The sequence below is a fragment of the Cyrtonyx montezumae genome, unplaced genomic scaffold, assembly GCF_038088225.1.
Source record: "Cyrtonyx montezumae isolate F1298 unplaced genomic scaffold, pur_monq_1.0 scaffold_2, whole genome shotgun sequence".
In the NCBI taxonomy this organism is placed as follows: Eukaryota; Metazoa; Chordata; class Aves; order Galliformes; family Odontophoridae; genus Cyrtonyx; species Cyrtonyx montezumae.
In genome coordinates this window covers 15,697,521-15,716,847 of record NW_027071936.1, presented here as the reverse complement: position 1 = coordinate 15,716,847, position 19,327 = coordinate 15,697,521, and positions in this window count along the sequence as shown.

The following is a 19,327-nucleotide window of genomic DNA, read 5'->3' as shown; positions in this document are numbered from 1 at the left end:
CACTAAGTGATTTCCTTCTGAACTGCTTCATTCTTACAGAGATTTGGAAAACTCATGGGTTTTTTAAATTTTATTTTAGACAGATCTGAATAATCTTAAGCTTTAACATGCAGAGTCACTTACTGTAGGTTCATGGTGTTCCCTGGTAGACTGAGGGTTGTGAAGCTCTTGCTAGAGAAGCAAAGCAAAGTTGCTTTAAAAAGACAGCACTAGTCTAGACATTCCAAGCTTCTCTGAGTTTTCATTTTTGTACATGTGGCCAACGCTTGTCTGAATTTTTGTCAGAAAACTTTCCTTGCAGAGTGTTTCCTAAAGGTCCCACAGATGGTTGAGAAAACCAAATAATGTTCACAGCTGATAGCTTCATTAGTTTCTACTACTTCTTCATTCCTCTCACAGGTTCCTTGACTTTTTCCAATATTATACCAATATCAGTATAGTTCCCAATATTCAGATATCCTATGTATCTGTGATGGTGTCATTGATGGCTAGATAGGCTCCACCACATTGTTCTCTCACTCCTACTCCTCAAATGCACAGGGAGAAAAAGTCCAACAAAGAAAAGTGCATGGGTTGCAATATGGAGAGACACTACTCGACAATTACTATCCCTGATAAAACAGTCACAAAATAAGGAAGATTAATGTAATTTACCACCTAACAGACTAGGACAGCAAGAACTAAAAACAAACTTCAAACACATTCCTCCTATCCTCCTTTCACCCTCACCCCTCAAGAGGGGACAGGTGAATGGGGAATGCAGGCTACAGTCCATCCATGATGCTTTGTCTCTGCCACTCCTTTATGATCACTCTCAGCCCTGTGAGTGAACCCAAGATGGTGTTCCTCCCATGGGATGGATGTCATCCTTTGCAAACTGACCCCAAATGGGAATCCCACAGGCTGCTGCCTTCCAAGCACTGCTGCAACATGGGTCTGTGTCATGTGACCCATCCTTCAGGAATTCATAGGTTCATAAGGTTGGAAAGGACCTACAAGATCATCTAGTCCAACCATCCTCCTATCACTATCTCTACCCAACTACTAAATCAAATCCCTTAGCACCTCATCTAAACGCTTCTTGAACAGAAGGAGCCCACTAGTCCAAGAGCCACTAATTCCACAAAGGCCCTCCGCGGACTCCCGCTCCTTCAGGCCAAATCCACCGCTGCACAGCAGGCTCCTCCACAGCTGCACATGGAGATCAGCTCTCCATGGTGCCCACAGACTGCAGAGGACAGCCAGATCCTCCATGGGCAGCTCCTGGGCTGTGCCTGGAGCACCTCCTGCCCATCTTCAATGACACGTCCACAGGGCAGGCTCTGATATTTTCTCACTCTTCTCTCAGCTACTGTTGCAAAGCACTTTTTCCCCTTAAAACTGCTATCCCACAGGCACACCCAGTATCACTTACAACCCAGCTCTGCCCAGCATCAGGTCCCTTTTGGATCTAATCCAACACAGGGAAGTTGCTGGGCTCTGCACAGAGGTCACTGAGGCCCCACTGCTGCCAAAGTCTTGCCATATAAGCCCAATAAAAATGGTTCTTTTCACATAGTCTTTTCAAACTACAATAAGAGTGGAAAACCATTTAAAAATAGAGATGACATCTTTTTAAACAGCCTTGTGCTTTCATGCCTGATTCTGAACGCACACACACTTACTTAAACGTTTCTTTAACGTTTTCAAAATTACATGAGAATACTGCTTCTGGCATATCTAGAGATGTAACTTCAATCACCTAGGGCAAAATGTACTTGTGGACTGAATGTGTGAAATTGAAGTTCTGCCTTCAATTTTGCTTTAATACATAAAATACTTCGAAGAGCTTATTTTTCAAGATGCATTACAAAAAACGTGTTTTGTGTCAGTCATTCTGAGATTAACTGGAGATATTTGGAAAAGATCTATTAAAACTCTTGGTTCTGAGCTCTATTAACAGAGGAACAACACAGTGAGCTCACATGCATGTTGTGCAGCAATGAACTCAGAATACTTAGCAAGTTTTTACCACATTATATAAGTCATGGTATAAAAGAAAGCCAATTAGATGATTTCTAACCACTGTCCTCTCTTAACTATCACCAAAGGCAAATTCTCTCTAAATGGTTAAAAAAACAACTAAGCAACCAATTTTTTTCACAACTGTCTCTAAATTTCCAAGAATTTTATTTAAAGATTTAAAGTAAAGGTCTTGCAGTTTTTCTAATGTTCATGCAATAAAGTTAACTATAATCTGTAATCCCAAAAGTAGAAAAACAATAAATTTATAACTTTTTCATCTGGAGAGATCTGATTAGTAAAAGTTTACTATAAGAAATTTTCATAAATCTTAATTTTTTGGCTAGGTATACACAGTTTCTTTCTTGTGAAATTAACTGACTTTTCCAGTTCACCTCTCCATTTACAGTCAGTTTTGTTTTATCCAGTGATGAAAGAAGTGCTAGTATTTGTGCATTACATCACATTTCACATTGCTGGGGCATCAGGATTTAACTCTGAACTGTATATTCTCTTCTTAAAAACTCATTCTAATTAATAAAAATTCTAATCAGGCATTATTCTGCTTTTTACTTTCTCCCATCACATGACAAAAACATCAAAGATAACACATTTTAAAAGGAATAAACATCTAATTCTACACATTTTCCTCCTTCAAAGTGACAGAATTCATTTCTCTTCTCTGAAATATGAACAGTTGTTCTCCCTCCCCACACCACACGTGTATATACACTGTTGAATGCAAGGCTTGAACAGTGACCGTTACAGCAGGTGAAGTTCACTTTTCAAAGGAACATTATCCATGATTGATTCTTTTTGGATATAATACATCCCCTAAAACAGTTATATTTTTAAGAATCAGGAAAGGTTCAAACAAAATTAGAAAGTGATCAGAATATTTTCAGCACTCTGTAATGGGAAATAACTAAGTACAAACAAACTCGCATTCCTATGAAACCATACAATTTTCCAGGGAAAAAAAGAAAAATAAGTAAATGCTGAAGTAATCTGACCAGGTTCCTAAACACTGGAAAAAAAAAAAGCTCCAAAGGACTGTTCTAACATCTTCCACTTCAGGTAAGGATTTACAGGTGCAACACATCAAAGGATAGACCTACCACAAGGACTAAATGCATAACTAGCTTAAGACAATACAGATGCAATAATTTCTGCCACTCTGATTAAATCAGTAAGGTTTATATTTATCCTGAGGTCTATCTTGATACCTTAAGTCTGGAAATAGCTCAGCTCTATGGTACACAGGTTGCGATAAAATTAACGCCTCCTATTCATTTCCACGGAAACAACAATTACAAAACGCACAACATTATTTGATAGAGCAAATTCTCAGATAAAATTTTTATTTCTCAACATAGTCACCACGAGTAGTTATATGCTCTCCACAGTGATGAATAAAAAGCTCTTAAATATCTGCATCAAAGTCATCACTGCTAAAATACACCACCCACCACCTCACTGTGCTCATATCCAGTGTTAGATCTCCATATAAATTCAGCAAGCATCAGTGAAAGTCAGCAGATGCCGTTTTTCCCACATGGAGAAATTCAGTGACATACCTTTGTTTCATATGCACTCCCATGTCAGATGGCATTTTGTCAGACTGCTCCTCTGCTACCATCTGTCACATGGTAGCAAAATGCAACATAATAGTTGTGGGAAGGTTCAGCCTCTACTGTCATACCACCAACATCTGACTCTGAAGTCATGGTCCAACATAATAAAATAGGAGGCATTACTTTTGGAGATCTCATATTTCTTTGGTTTACAAAGCGATATTTGTTCCTAGTACTTAGTTCTGTCTAAATAGATGACTGTATGATCCATGTTCATGGGAATCATGTAGTTATGTCCACTGAAGCTGTATTAAATTTTGATTATCTCTTCAGACAACAGAATACCTATTAAGGTCTTGCCTGAATCACTAGAACATAGGAATTGCAGGAAAAAAAGTTTGTTTTTTTTAAACTGTCATTCTTAGTTTCACTTCCTATGGCATGAACTGCAATTTCTATAGAGGCTAGACAATTTCAACTCTTGCCAGTCCATTTGTTACAGATCTTCCTGGAATAGCATCAGAGTCTGATCTACAGAGCAGTTCTTGAGAAAATGGAAACAACACAGGGAATTCCATAAGCAGAGTTTCTCATGCACTTCTCTATGAAAGATTTATAATTTATAAAAATGTCAGCAGTGTGAGCTCCCTGGGATCAGATACTTCTTTCTGGCAGCTTATTCTCAGAGAACGCATGAACCAAAGTAAAGGAGGGACTGCAGACCTACAGATAAATTTAAAAAACCCTCTCTGATTTCAACTCATTCTCTCTGTTACACACTTAAATACCTATCAATCTTAAATAGGTTTGGTTAAGTAGCACAAAGGAGTAATCCAAAAAGTCTCAAGGTACTCCGGAAATGGGAAGCAAAAGACCTTCAAGCTTACTTTTACTAAGTAAATCTCATGAAATGGAAAGAAGTCAGTTTCACAGTTAAATCTAAACTGTTCTTGTAGGACTGCAAGACAAATTTTACGTTATAAATGAGCATACATTCAGCATGGAAAATAAAAAAAGAGATATAATGAAAAGAAAATACTATGAAACAAATACACAAATAATCCATATTTAGCCTACAGTGACAATTTAAGAAGACATGCTCATGATATATTTTTCATCTATCGGGAAGACATCACTGCTTAAATCTAACATTAAAACACCTGTACAATTTTATCCACATTATGCTGAAGACTCTGCGAGTCCATTCAGTACTTTTATTCTCCAACAGTAAAATCATCAGGGACCACAAACATGTTCAAAGGTTTCTCTTTATTTTCATGGTCAGGGAAGAAATGCTTGAAGATTATTTTTCTCTTGCCATTTCAGTGAGAAGATGCTACTTAATATCAGTTCAGAGGGAAACAATAAGAAAAATTTGAGTTCTACTCTTTGTTCAAGATACTCATATTTTCAAAAGTGACATTCTGTATTAATAATTCAAATGAGTATTCTCTCAGGGATTTGCACTCTCAGAACAGTTGGACATTTATGAAATCTTGTGAATGAACCTTACTTGTGAAATCTATACATCAAAGTGTTAAAAAAAAAAGTGCTCAAGCAGCTGATGAGAAAACCATTACTTTACTCCAAAGATGAAGAAGTCTTTGACCAGGACGCATTCGCAATTCCTCAATATTGAATTTCAAAACCTCAGGAAAGCATGGCTACATCTTTATGGTGGCTCTCCTGATTGATTTTGTGTCAGCTTCACAAAATCTGCTAGTAACCCTATGTAGCAAATCACTTCTTGACATTACTCTATTTCTTTCACTATACAGAAGTCTCTAGGAACAGACCGCCCAAATAAGCACTCTCTGACAGTTGAGGCAGAACTTAGAAAAGGGACACCTCCTTGTTCCCAAATCAATAAGGGAAATTCAAATCCTTCTGGAATCTCAGCAAACATCAGGAAAACAATCTCACCCACCATTGTCAGTCACAAAATTTTATAGATAGTGCTTTCAGAACCTCTTTTTAGATCATTTTGCTAAGAAGGAAGCATTTGAAACATTCAGCTGAGATGTCAAAGTCAGAGACAAAAAAAATACTATGCTTCAATAACTATATTCATAAATAACAAAAATAATATCTCTGCTATTAGTGAGCTGATAGAACAAGAGATGATAATCTCTTTGCAAGAAAACAATGGACAAAGGCATGCTGCCATTGTACCTGATCAACACTATTAATAGAAGATAAACAAACAGGCTTTAAAGACTTAATTCTTCTGAAGCATGGAATGAAACATTCACATAAAGAAAATCATGAACAGTAATTTAGGGGAAACAGAACACATTCCAGATGTATTACATACTTAACACATCTATATTCCTCCTGTTCCTTCACTCTTGATTGCCACTGTAGATGAGATACTAAGTGAAGCTTAGGTGAGATCTGCAATCTCACTCTTATGTTCCTGTTTTTCCCCTCAATAAACACTGTTTTCTCTTTTGTGACACCTTGTCCTCTACTCCCACGTTCTATCTAGATCCATTCCTCAACCCTTCAGCCTTCTGCTCACATTTCTCAGCCTGTCTATCCTCTAGTCTAAGCCACTATACACATTGAAATACTAACACATAGACACATTTTTATCAGTGCAGACTCAGTTCTCCTTGAAGCTCCTTTGGAGAAAGAACTCTAGAGTTGTTGCTTTAAGTTTTCCTTCAACCCTACCTCACGTTATCCCTACATCATCTTATTGCATGAGAGAAATGAATGGAAATGGTTATCTCCTTTTCTAAGCGTTGCTGACATTGCTAAATTAAATATCAGACTCTCATTTGTATCAACTCTTTCATATCATTTGCTTCTGACCAGATGGTTCAGTCAGCCACACATGAACTCAAGGCAACATGTAGTTAAAAAGAAACCTTACCTAGTCTATTTCTCTGCTACAAGGACCTCGTCATAGTTTCTCTGCAAAGTTTCAGTCTCAGTCTGTTTCACTGTGTTTTCTTTTCTTTTTTTTTTTTTTCCTTCTGGTCTGAATTTAGACAAGCAGCACCATGCTGTCTGGATGGGGACACTAACTATAGTCCTCTGAGTGCAAATGGAGAGGAAGCAATGACTGAAAAAAAGAAAAAGAAAGATCTTTAGCTCTAGTTGTACTTAAGCAACTTAATTTAACATCAACTGCTCAACTGACCAATAATGACACAAAGCAGGTACGAGTATCTAGGGAACTGAAGGCCTGTCAAAAGGAAAGGGATGTGGCAAATAATCCTGGAAAAAAATGGGAGACTAGAAGGTGGGCAAATCGTCAGCAAAGACTGCCACACAAGGAGGCAATAATTGCTGATTTACCCAATAGCCTTCTAAGATGAGGCCTGATGGATGAAGGGACAGCAGTGGATTTATTGACCTCAGGTTTAAGAAGGCTACTCTCTCTTGTAACATCTGTTAGCCTGCAAAGAACAGATAGGAGACAAAATAGACAATGAAACAAAATGCTGGATTATCTCTAGGACAACTCACATGCCTAGATTAAAAGATGCATGCAAGTAAAACAAAGTCATTGTGATAAACTAAAGTGAATTGTGTAAATCACTGCTTATTGTCAAGAGCCTGAGTTTTCCATAGCAGAAGTCTTCCTTCTTTGAAGAAGGGAAGAGCATAGAATCTGAAGGTGAAGTGGTTGAGAAGAAGTACAATAATATAAATAGTGTAAGTAAGTATCGTAAATAATTATATCAATAATAATAATCTATACTAAAACCTTAATAAAACTCAAAGACAAAATAGCTGAATTAGTAAAATACAGTACACTACAGCTCTGGATTTACTCTAACTCAACTTCATCAACTTTTGTGCCTTCTTAAAAAACAAAAAAGTCATCAGCTAGAATCTAGAGAATTTAAGCCCGATCTTTTCCTGTCTCAACCATACAAATTAATAGAAACAAGAGATGATTATTGGACACCTTGAATAAGTATGATATACTTAGATAAGGACATGCTGTGGCTTATGAGAACAAGGGGGAAATGCATATATGGAGCGTACAAATAACTTTTACTTACATGTAGATTCCAATATATACATAGATATGTACATTTACACAGATATAGAACTTGAAATAGAAGTTATAGATACCTCTACTTGTAAAAGAATAGGCATAAAATAGATAAAACATTATTTAAAGAAGTTTAAGAGTGAATAGAGAATCATTTAGCAGAACTAAAATGCTGGCTTGAAGTTCTTAGTCTTACCTGCCCGCAAAATAAACTTAAACAGATTTGGTATGAGAGAGTGCAAAAGGACGCCAAAAGGGAAAGTAACTTAAATAATGTGGAACACGCCCAGGAGCTATAGACCTCTCCACAAAGACTGAGAGTAGCCCATAATCTGTATAATCAAAGATCAGTGAAGATGGGAAATGGGATATGTACATGAATTTTAGGGAATAATGCTGAGTGTGATCGACCACAGCTGTTGCGAAGTTAACCTTATCTCAACACAAAGAGAGCGTGGCTTTTGTTTTAAATAAACAGATTAACAACTGAATGGATCAACAACTTCTGTGTTTCTCCCTGAGATCTTTAAAAGAAAAAGAATGTGAATCTCTCTCTCTAAAACAGTTCAAACAGCAGAAGAGTGAAAACACGGCTCAGCACAACACAAAGTATAATAACTAAACAGCTACCAAACAAAATTTGAAAGTGGTAGCAGACTTGAGTTGGCTTAAACCAACATATTCCATCCTGGTGACTGAGGATGTCCAGCATCGTGATAGCAAAGCATAGACTGATCTTACTGATAACTGCCTTTCGGTATCTAAATGGGCGCTACAGGAAAGAAGGGGTCAGACTTTTTAGAATAGTCTGTGTTGACAGGACAAATGAAAATGTTTTCAAACTAAAAGAGGGCAGATGTAGGTCAGATATAAAGAAAAAGTCTTTGATAATGAGGGTGTTGAGGCATGGGAACAGGTTGCCCAAAGATGTGATGGATGTCCTGTCTGTAAAGAACTCCTAGGCAAGGCCGGACCAGGCTCTGGGATAACTGATCTAGCTGTGGATGTCCCTGTTCATTGCAGAGGAGTTGAGCTCGATGACTTTTAAATGTCTCTTCCAACTCAGAGGATGCTATAATTCTAAGTGTAAATTGCAACTGTTTCATTCTGCTTGTATAGTGAGTTCAGCACATTGCTATTTCACTTTTTTAAATCACAATCACACATCACTTGAAATATCTTCACTATATAGATTTCATACTCAATATTTTACCATCCATGTGTAGAATATTCTAAAGAACCTGATCAGAGTGTTGGACTCCTTAATTGGCATAATTCACAGCACTATCTTGAGGGTGAACTCTTCTTATAGTTTTGATAACATTTCAACAATAACGGAATTCCTGATTTAAGGTTGTAGTCATGAATGAGAGCCTAAAAAGATGACTCACTAATTAGGAAGAGTAGTGATAAGGTCATCTGCAGAAACAAACATTACCATTAAAGAGGGAATAAAACATTGTGAATAGTAACAAAGGCAGGACAAAAGCTAGCCAGTGTTTTATTGTTTGCTTTTTTTTAAGGAGGGGGATGGAAATATCCTTTCTGGGGTTATTTATGGGCAGAATTTTGAATTGATTCCAGTGATATTTAGAATGAATTTGAAAAATTGAAAGGTTTTAGGAAGGTAAAGAAAAATATAAACAGGCTTGTGCTGACTTCTAGGAGCTTGCAAACAGCACCAGAAATGTCAGATGACTATTTGGAAGGAATTAAGCACCACCGAAGAGAAGAAGTTGAGAAGGAAGTGAAAAGAAGAAGTAAATCATCTGGGGTACCCACAGATTCCTGTCAGAAATCTCTGCATCTTATCTGTGCCCCTTGAAGGCGGACAGATCTATAGATGTCAAGGTCATACTTGCCTTCATTTAACTTTTATAATCAGGAGTTCCTTGTTCCTGAAGCTGGCCAGGGAATAAGTGAAGGGACATCCTGACACCTCGGTGTTGAGAAGATGTGATTCAAGAGATAAAGATCTGGAAAAGATAAATAATCAACTTATGATTAAGAAACCATGGGTGGAAGTAAAGGTCAATTTCCACAATGGTACATGATAAGCAGCAGAGTCCTGCAGTTTGGGTATTTGACTTAGAAATAAAGTGACCTGAAAAAGCAGTTGAGCAGCTAGATGATAAAAGCTGCTGAAGATAAAAAGTTGTTCAAGGTAGTGAGGATGGGGGCAGGATTTCTGTAATTTGTCAGACTCTTTTGGAGGGTAAAAAGCTGGGCAAAGAAACAGCAATGAAATTCAGTGTAGATAAAATGAAGGTGTCATCAGATTAAAAAACATCAACAACAAAACAAAAATCTTCCCAACTTCACAGATAAAAAGGCAGGCACTTGAGTGACTACTAAGTTATCCTGGAGCGAAAACAGGGAACCACTGAATAGCTGGCAAAAAAATCCAAGCTAGATGTTTGGAGTCCTTATCAAAGAACCGTGAGATGGAAATACGTCATTCTTTAAGAAATCCACATCTCACTGTTATGTCCGTGTTTGCCCTCTCATCTCTAAAGAAACATATTAGAATTGAATATAATAGGAATGACAGAGATTCAGAGCCTTTAGTCATTAACATGATAAAGTTATATTGTACATTATTCTGGATAACTGTGGAAAGACTTCTGGTATCTTGTAATACTAAAGATTAAATTATTTCTTTATTAGAGAACTATTTCCTATAACTTAACTGTTTGCTGTAATATTAATTGAAGGAATGGAGCTGTTATTCACACAGGTACAGTTCTGCTTACCCTTTGGTAGATCTCAGCTCTTTAACTTACAGGTGTAAGTAAACAAGAATCTTCCTGTACTCTTTCTACAGCAGGCTGCAGTTCAGATTACTTTAAAGACATCTCAGCTGGAGAAATAATGTCATTTAATTACATGACTAGCTACCCACTCAGTGGTACACTACATCACATACTGCCCTGTGTTAGATTAAAAACAACAACAAAATAATCAAGAAACACATCACACACAAAATCAAAGGAACAAAAAAAAAAAAAGAGGCGAGACTCAGATGTAGCTGCAAATGTCTCTGTTCATTGAAGGGGATTCAGTCTAGATGTCTTTTAAAGGACATCCCTTCCAACTCAAACTGTTTTACAGGATCTAGGAAAGACAAAATACGGTATACACTCCATTATGTAACTCAGGTATTCTACTTCGGCAGTGAGCAAAATGAATATCTACCTTCTGCAGAACTTCTGCAGTACAAGTTTTTCTCACAAGGAAGTAAAAAAGTCTCAATGCTGTAAGGTTTTGTTGGTCATAATGGTGCAAAGATTTCTTCAAAGGCTTGGACAGTTAAGGAAAAGACTGTCTGCTATGACAAACAATTTCATAGTAAGGATTCCACTAGAATGAGGTAAAAATACATCTAAACCATAGGAATCTACTGCTGAATTGAGATTTTCCCCGTGTAGCAAAAAACTAAGTAAGTAAAGTTCTTACCTTAAGGGTAAGATTGAAGTTCCCTTCAAATGAGCTTGAAAGTGAATAATGAGCAAAGGAAAATGACTTCAAAAGGTCATTAAGAGCCCTGTAAATGCTAAAAACTTGCAAAGAAGAAAGCCCAATATACCTCTTTGTTACTCTTTTGCTTTGAAAGTAATGCCTCCTATTTATTTCCATGAAAACTATAACAAAGTGCACAACAACACTACTTGATTGTGCAGATTCACAGCTGCAATGTTTTCAACATAGCCACCACTAATAGCTGAGCACACTTGCCAGCGCTGAGCAAGAGCCTGCACACCTGTCAGACTGCTCCTCTGCTGCCATCTGTCAAACAGCAACAAAACATAATGGAATATTGGTGAGAAGGTTCAGCTTCTACTGCCACACCATCAACAGCCACCTCTGATATCAAGGGCCAAGATAATAAACTTTCAGATCAGCCCTTGTAATACGCTTGTTGTCTATATAGAGATGATTGAGGAAGTTCTCAGCTAATCTGAGAAAGGAAGTGGACAGCAACTTGACTGTAGCACAGAGAAAATTCTTACTAGTGCATTTTGTGACTACATGGTTGCCAGATGCTATCAGTTTAAAGGCTTTCCAAACAAAATTATTCCCTTGGTCCTGTATCAAGGTGGTGGTTTGTTGAATATATTGGACTACCATTTGAATAAACAATAACTCTGTATTAATTCCAAAAATTCAGAACATCTTGAAAACTCTGAAGATGTAACTGAAGGATTACTCACGTTTTCAAGAGAATTCAGCATGTCAAAAGCCTCTGCAACCACTCAGGACAAAATCCTACCTGTGAAATCAGAACGTGCATTTCCATCTAGACTCTTCAAGTTTCTGAATAAATATGCTATAGAAATCACGATATGCAAGGCTTCTATAGGACTTGCTTCCCCTTGATTTTTTCTAGATCATATTACTTAGAACAGCAAGTGTCATGCAAACAGATAGATAAGGCAACAAAACACTGAGTACAATGAGATTTGTAGAATCAGGTCTTTAAACATGAGATCATTTCTATTCCCCAAAATATAGTTTTTAAATATTATATACAAATATTATCATTTGATGTAAAACACTAATAAACTTGATTATATATGTATCAAATGATATTCTGTTATATTAGTTAATGGATTTCTTAGAACTTACTTTCTGAGAACTTCTATTTTGCACATTAAAGATCGGAGAAATCTTATATTCTCCTAGACCTGACCATTATAATAATACTTAATGTACATAAAAGAGCATCATCTGTATTTGGATATTAATTTCATTTTCTTCTTTGGTTGCTACCTCGTAATTCTCCTGGCAAACTAAACGGATGCATAAATACAGTTCACTACCTTCTGACTAGTGTATAAATTGCCATCTAGTCTCAGATGTACCTTTTCACTTTCCCAAGTATATGTTTTCCTGAATACATTTTAAAGTGTAAAGATAACTGCAAATTCAGGGGTTGTTTGAGAAATTTATCTCTCACTTCATATCTTTACAAAGAGCTTTTGTCTTGTTGTAGAAGATACATTTTTTGGGCTCTTAATATTAGACAATCTACAAATGCTCTGTGCCCATTACATATATAAATGTTGCATTGTTAATTGCTTGAGAAGACAATTAAATTATAAACATCTGCACAGTACTATAAATAAAATTTGGAAAAAAACATTATATGAGAGTAACAGGTTACCAACTTAAATGCATCACATGAACCGTTAACTATTTCCTGTCATAAAGGTATTTTCCTTAACCATATTACTTTAGCTGAAAACAGCATAGAAACAGCATTATTTGTGTTTTGGGAACAAAGATTTTCTGGCATATTCCAATTAAATGTATAGTCACTGGAGCATTCACTTGACAGATTATCATCAACTACTCATTATAAGCTCAGTTGTTTCAGAGCTATAATTGCAGAAAAAGTTTTAAAGTATTTTCTTTTGTTCTGAAGTGGAAAAGCAATATTTCATCAGTTTCCTTGTGTTCTAAGGCAACTTAGTTGAAAAGAGCTAATCAAGAGTTATCTGCCCAAACAAAAACAAAACAGAAAGTTTTCAGTTCTGATTAGAAGGAATTAAAGTGAAATCTTAATTAGACTGATTGTCAGAGTTCTCACCAGCTAACTTTTCAGTTAAGATAGCTAAAAACTTCATTACTCATGTATCTTCTACGTTCCTTAACATATACAGGCAGCTAACTTAATGCTGCACAGCTCTCTGCAGAAATTCAATAACCATGTTTTCCCAAAGTCAAAAATGTGTGTACATGTGTATACATACACACACCGTATCTTTTAAGACTGGGGGAGGTGGGAGAAAGAGGAAAACATATGCCCAAAGTAATCAGGATTGGCAGGGAAATCTCCCAAACCCTGAAGTGGGATTTTCCATCTCAGTATTATTATTACTTTTTTAACCATAATGATGTAGGTCTTGCACATCATTCAGATATTGTTCAACAGGAAAGAAGATTGTTTTTCTTCAACTTCATGCATCAAGATAGTTTGGCAAGCTACAGTAAGCAACTTTGAAATGGAAATGAAACATTGAAATGTGTTTCTAAAACAAAGCCTGCAATGAATTACCCCTTTTTAACTTGACTAATTAGCTTCACTTCCCCTGAGTCCTTCTCTAGTCATTTCTCTTAACTTCAATGTCACCCTTATAGGATGACACGATTGATCCACATACAAACCACAAGTAGGCTCATGTTTCAGTGATTATAAAGAGAGGAAGTAAACAACAAACAAGAGTATTTGTTTGACAGGTGTAATATATTAAGAGAGTCTTAAAAATAAATGTTGCATATCTGCCAGCAGAGCAATACTAGAAATAATTTAGGTCCATGGCACCATACCTTTAAATGAACATTGATTTTACTTTTTAGGACATACATTTGTATGTATATACACATTAGTTATACGTTGTATTGAAAGTGACAAAATATTCTTCTACACTTCAGTTATAACAGCACTTCATGCTGTTATAGCCTATTTTCTATTATTAGCTTTCAAAAAGGTCAGTAGTTTCTTCCTTGTATATTCATAGTGTTCTCTTACCCACACAGATCCCTTTCCGCAAAGAATACTTCTAATTTACATTTAGGGTGCTCCCTTGTAAGCATACATTTTCAAAACAGCAAGTGTCTTAACCGTCCAGAAACCAATATATGTTTTTGTAGCTGCTGCAGTTAGTTTTCACTAGGAATTTTTCTTTTATTTTGTCAATTTAATGTACATTCTATACCTAAACAGGCTACGAAAAGACTTGGGTATAGAGTAATTCATCATTTCCAAAAAGAAAAAGAAATGGTAAAAAAAAAATAATAATTTCATCCCATAGATCAGTAGGAACTGGTAACTCATGTAACTTGACAATTATTATTGACTTACAGGATTTGTAATTTTAATCATATACTATTATTTCTATTTTTTTGAAAGGATGACTTAACTTAGGCAACTTTTTTTAATGCGGTCTACCCCTTGAATCAGGAAAAAGCAGGCTTCTGTGTGTTTCTAACTCCGTACGTCCATAAGACAACGCCATTTCTTTGCATGCAGGCAAAGACAGCCCTCTCTCTTTTGAGATATTAGAAACAGCCTATCTGGAAAAATACTGTTCTTACTAAAATCAGTGAAAAGCGTGTAACGTAACTGACAAAACATGAAAAAGTTAGCATCCAAAATTGAGCTCATCTTTCCTCTGCAAATTTCTCTCAAAATTCGGTGCTATGCCTCCCTTCAGCTAAAGATCCTAACTTTTAATCCACCACTGAGACTAACTTAGCACTGCTGGAGCCTACATTGGTCACAAGTTTCTGTTAGAGAAGCTGAACTAAGGCTGCTGTAGTGTGACAGTATTCAGATACAAACAGGTTTAAGTTTGCGTGGACATCAGGTGCAGTCATTCTTTAGGCTGGAGAGGAATTAATAACCGGTTTTGAACACTAAGGAATAAAAGAGTTTGAGTTTCTTTGAGTTTCCAAAACAAAACTGGATGCCTTCCTTGGAATTGTGCATGACTTAAAAATAAAAAATATTACAAAATTCTTAAGCAGTTGCAATACGTCAAAATGGAGAAACAATTATAATACAGGAGCTATCTCCTAACTGTAGCTTTTTTGACTCTAGATATGCCAGAATGATATTCTATTGGCAGTGTCTTCAGGTATAGAGCTTTTCCCTGCCTGCTTAGACTTGCAGTCATTCACGTAACTTGCTCCCTTTAAGACTGCCCTGCTGTTCTGGTCCAGGAGGTTGCACAGCACAGGTCTGTGAGATGAAGCCCTGTTTTGAATGTGAGCTGCTGCTCTTCAAACTAGGAAATGTTACAAGTTCTATTAGCATACCAAAATTATTGTCAGGAAATCAGGTAACAGGAGAGAAAAGGGAAGACTGGCATAAAAGGGACACGCTATTAGGAAATGAAGATACAGGAACAGGACACAGAGCTCTGTGCTTTAGGAAAAATAATCAAGTGTGTAGTAAGAAGGACGGTATGCAAACACGTGGGAGTAAATATGTGAAAACCAAACAGTGTGGGTTTGTTGAAAAATCTCCTGCAGATCATGCTGAAACCATCTAATAGGTGGCTTGTGCATATGTTTGGGTCTGATTTCACTCTACAAGAGGAGCAGCACATACTGAAACTGAATCGAGTTCAGCTTGGAATGTGAAAGCATTACAGGGTTACAATGTAGCTCCATAAATTAGCGGCCTTTGGGCATGCACAAGGATTTAAATGCAATGCAATGTACTACGCTTCAGCTTGTTGCACAGCCCTGCCTGTGAGCAACACGTTATTAAAAGGATACAGCAGAGCAACAATTAATTTAATTTTGCATACGTAGAAATGAAAAACGTCCTAATGAAATCCACATTTTCTGCTTCTACCACCTTCTCTTACCTGCACAATCAACAAATTACCAAATATATTAAAAACAAAAAAGATTATTTGGTATGGCTAAGTAGAAATCCCACAAACTACTGTTATTTAGAATTCAGGCTATTTTTTGTTCCAAACATTTACATGCTGCCATATACAGAAATGGCTTTAGTCAACTCTAAACCAATAACCATTAGCATTAAACCGAACTATGCCGACACACTTGGTTTTGTCAAAGGTGGAACAGGAACTTAAATCTACACAGAAGAGTAAACAATATAATACCTTACCGAAAGTACTAAAATAATTCACAAGATAAATTCAACTAAATAAAAACAAATAAAGATTTAGTAAAGTAAATATAACTGGAATGCTGCTGCAACAGTGTTTGTATACTGTTACTGCAACATAAAGATCTATTTGTGGAATTAAAAGGAAGTTATGTACTTACAAAGAAACTATCAGAGCTCTCGGATTCAAGTATTTGTTTGTATCTCATGGTCACTGACACCATTTGATATTATTTCTGCTTTCTGAAGAACACTGGAAAGCATAAAGATAAGATTCTTTGAGATTGCCACTGCGTATCATATAGCACAAACGGATTTATATCTTCACCCTATAGATGAAAAAGTAAAGATTACAGTAAAAATATGGATCCAAGAACAATAAAATATTGTAAAAGTTTTGCTTCATCTTCAAGACAAAAAATGAAAGCACATGAGGAAAATTTAGGAGACTAGCAGTGAAGTTTATTATTTCAGTGTTTTTTTCCTCCCTAATCAAAGGAAAACTTTTAATATTAATGAACCTATACACATGGCTTTCTTGTCTCAGCTGCTTCAAAAGGAGCAATCTGGATAGTATGCAAAAGAGGAACCCAAATGAGGCTTATCAGTTGCATTTCAAGACTACGATGAAGATCTTACTGACTGAAAAGTACTTGAATCCTCAAGCATAAGCCCCCAGTGCTGTAGTGACTTTCATAGGTTCTACAGAGTTCTGCACAGTTTTATTCAGAAGTGGTTTGCTTAATTATGTCAGAGAAAGCACATTCTGTTCTAAAATATATATCATGATTCAGCTGGAGCATTCCCTTCTGCTATGACATCCATCATACCCTGATTTAACTCTAGTTGTAGTTGTATCACTCTTAATGGGTAGCAGCATTTTGCTCTGTTCCAGAAAGTGGATTTGACAAAGATTAGATGTCAAAGCTGATGGAGCAAACTGAAGGCCTAAGAACGACTACGGAATGCAACTGTGGAAAACCCTGCTTTTCTTTATAAGAAATTTTCAAGTTAACAGCCTATTTAAAAAATAAAAATAAACCATGTGCTAAAAGTATTCCTTCGTACAAACAAGTAAATACACCCCTTATTTAATGTTAACAGAAAACATGAGAAGTGGAGCCAAGTCTTCAGTGCTTTTTCTTATATATAATTCAATAAAAATAGGGCAGAATAAAGTGCTATCAAATGCTCTCTGCCTAAAATATGATCAAGAAACAAGAAAATGCAAAAATAAGTTGCTCATCTGAGAAAGAAAGATTCAGGCCTCAAAATGACAATTTCAGTTTATCCTTAGAGAAACCAGAGAAAATCATTCATAATTCCTGTAGATAAATTCTAATCACGCAGGGAACTGTGTTGACCACCTCCACAAGTGGCTTTCATACGAAGAAATGAAGGGGACACTAGTCTCAGGAGGTTGATGTGGTTTCTTTGGTTTTGCTCTTTTAACTATCTATCCTTGCAATGCTATCACATCATTAATAACAGCCTCCTGAAGAGGGATTGTCAATAACATTAAGGTTCTGTAAATTATTAGGTTAACTCTGCTTATGTGTCACTGTCCACACTGTGCTTGTTTGATATTACCTGTGCTGTTTACTTATGACTTAGACACATCACTTTCAAGATGGGTGGAAATTAAAAACAAAAAGAAGTTTATCAGAAAATAAGAGAAAATAAAAATCAAGCCACCCCCTTCACCACACTCCAAATACGACACCTCAGCCTCCTCTCCTTTGGCAAATAGAAATACCTGTTGATACAGAACTACTAATTGCAACAAAAGACACACTGTAATCATAGTAGTAATATAAAAGTAATGTAAATAATAATTAGGCTTATGGCTATCCTACTGACAGCTACAATTCCTCGTTAGCCCCTTTCAGTCATTCCATAGACACTGAAGAAGACTTGATGATAAAAGCAAATATAAAAAATTTCTTATTAAGGAAAGCAGTTTTACCAGTAGCTCCCAATTATCCTGTATTCTGTAATAGAGAAACACCTTTGGCAGATGCTATTATCTCCTCTTTATTCTTTACACTGGTAAATTACTCTCTTACATATGATGATCACAGAGATATCTCATGTATAAATCAACTCAAACATCTCTTTTAATTGCAACAAGAATATCACCTACTATACTGGGAAACACACAGCAAGGGTTGTCCCAAAACAAAGTATTATATTTGAAACAGATATCCTCTGAATACATCTAATTGTACGTTTCTCTAACGTAAAATGGAAAAAATGGGTGTGAAACAAATAAGCACTTTCAGGTAACGAGCAACATTTCTTAATTTTTCTAGAATTGTACAAGGAAGCTCTCTGAGAATCTGAAGCACTCACTAACATACTAATATAATAATGAAGATGAGTTCCTTTTCTCAAAGGAGAAGAAAAAAATGAGGCATTTAATAAAAACAAATTATCGGTTGCAAATGTTCAACACATAATACAACTTTCAATCTGTCAAGACTTGACACTTGACACACCAATTCAAGGACAGAAGCACTGAAGACTAAGACAGCTCTTAAAAATCTTACTTCTGTCTTTGTCCCATTATAACTTAGAGTATTGACTTTATAAAACCTGGGAGCTGACAAAACTGCTTGATGAACTTCACACAAAAAATATTCACTTATTAAGTGGGTATGCATATTTGAGTGATAACTTACCTACAAAACAACTAGCTTCGTAAAACTTGGCTTCAGCAACTGTTTCTAAAAACAGAAACTCCTTTACCTTTGAGCTTTTACAACTTTTATAAGTCAAGCAACTGGGGGACAAATTACCCCACAGTGTGTCTTATTTAATCTGACCTTTTAATGATTGAGTTTTTTCTAGCTGCATTTGGTCTTTTCCTAAAATCTTTGAGTGACCTTTATTTTTTCTGAACTAGACTTTCCTTTCTGGCACCTGTTAAACATTTTATGAAACCACATGAAATAGTGTAGTGATAAGCGCAGGAAGGCGGGTGATAGAAATGTAAATTAACAGCATGAATATAATCCATGACATCTGACAAAAGATCCATCTACCTTGTCTAACTTAGTAAAGAGCTATCTCCAGACATGATTTGTAAACCCA